We start from the raw sequence: 2281 nt of genomic DNA on the forward strand, positions 1-2281 counted from the left end.
AAATTGCAAAAGCATATGAAGCTGGAAAAGGTGCAACCCTCAAACTCAGCAAAAAACAACTCATGCACAACGCAAAAGTAGAAGGCGGATTTATCGGTGCTCTTTTACCTTTACTAGGAATGATCGGAAGCACCATCGCCACAAAAGTCGTCCCTGCTCTTGCCACTGGATTATTAGGAGGAGTTGGAGCCTCTGCCGGTTCTGCCTTAGTAGACAAAATTGCTGGACGCGGAGTCGTTTACTTAAGAAAAGGCGGAAAAGGACTAAAAATTTCCAAACTTGGATCCGGTATATACCTCAACCATTGGGATGGAAACACACAAGGCGATGGGCTTTACATCAAGAACAAAAAAGCATACGATCGTATCGGCTCTGGAGAAGAAGAACAATTCTCCGGTCTTGGCTTACTGCTCGGTCCCAATTCACCCTTTAATAGCATACCCATTTTAGGATCCATTCTATAATGATCCAAAGAAACCAAAATTTTTTATCCAACAAGAATAAAAAATCGTAGATTTTCCATAGTTTAGATCCTTTGGATCCATACGAAGTCAAAGAAAATACACTTTTATCATCCCTATCTCTCCTATAGACGAAATCATTAACGTCTCTCCCACATACACATCCAACGCGCTAGAAAAAGAAACGATTTTTGAAACTCGATACAGCTGATCAGACTTACGCACCAAATCGAATTTCTTATCATCGCTCTCTTCTCCAAACTTAAAGCTCTCCCAAATAACACCGCTTGTCTCCATTGAAAACACCATCACCCCTTTCTCTAAACACACTCTAAATTCCGATGTTGGCTTTATCATCTTACACATTTCGCTAAACCTTGAAGCCGAAACTCTTCTCTTTGACCAAAAACAATAACGCTCATCAAACTCACGTTTTGAACGCTTTCCGTCGCCACCTTAATATTATACGCAAATTGGTCTAAAGTTCTCACGGCGATTTCCAAACTTCCCGCACTCAAAATCGACAAAGTCAACTCGCTACCATTTTTTACCGTTTTAAACACCTTGCTCACATAACTCTCAACACCCACATGCAACGGTTCCTCAAAATCAAACACGTACTCATCAAAACGATCCGATAAAAGATCCACTTCAAACATTAAATTTATCGTTTGTTTTTGTTCTCACACTTATACCTTCTTTACTTATTCGCAAACACACCATCCTCATGTTTTTGAACAAAAGATCAAACAGCGCTTTCACTTCACCTGCATGCTTTGTTCGCGCTAAAACATTTTTTTAAATAAGAAGAAAAATTTTTTAGATCATCTCATGATCCATGGAAATCACTGCGGTTTTTTTTTATTCAAAGGTAAGTCAACAGAAACACATCTTAACAAATATACAAATAACATCATTATTTTTATATTTATTAGAAAACTTATGTTTATCATAACAATTAAAGAAACACGTCATCTTGGAAAATAACATTCAACACGATTCATGATCATCATGACATCCTTAAGTATGGAAAGGGGTCAATGAGCCAGAACCCGCATTTATATACTACTTTTATCAAAGTAATTAAAAAAACGCAAGATTGACTTCAGCGAAACCTTAGATGAAATCAATGCGAAGATTCTAGTTGCAAGTTTTGGGTTTTTCAATTGTGTTTACCCAAAAAGAACAAACATGAAAAGATGCCGCGGACCTGCTTATCATGAAACTACTCAATTTTTTTTTTTATTTAGCAATTTCATGGTAATAGCGTTGATAGTTGATGTCGATAAAATTGCATTTATTATTAAATACTAACTTTTCTTTTTTTTCTTAAGGCTATAAAATGATCGGTTGGCATTTATGTAATTCACAAAATGAATTAACATGTTTTCACACACGTTTGCAATATTTTAAATATAACATAAATTTTTCAGATTTTTTTTGTACTCTCTAATTAGCTTTTCTTCAATAAATACTAAATTATTCTTTTGCGTAGTGTAACCCTAACCCTAACTCCAACATAACGTTTAAGATGTAGTTCCAAATTCTTATAGGTAATTTACTAAGATTACTTTATAGAAAGAATTAAAAAAAAAAAGTTTTTTGACACCTTTGCTTCTTCGCTAAGCAGTGTGTTAACCTGTTCAGCCATGAAAAGATGTCTTTCACTAATAACATAAAAACTTTAGATTTTAATAGCTTTTTAAGCATTAAAAAAAGATTCCCCATGAAAAATTCTAAATACATTTATTCCTTATCTTTTGATGATTAACTAAGGTTTGATGAAATAAAAGAAAATGGCTTTTTAAAATCTGAACATC

Source organism: Hydra viridissima, unplaced genomic scaffold (assembly GCF_058129835.1).
Source record: "Hydra viridissima isolate aposymbiotic clone 2 unplaced genomic scaffold, HvirCarnegie_v1 scaffold_6, whole genome shotgun sequence".
NCBI classification, from domain to species: Eukaryota; Metazoa; Cnidaria; class Hydrozoa; order Anthoathecata; family Hydridae; genus Hydra; species Hydra viridissima.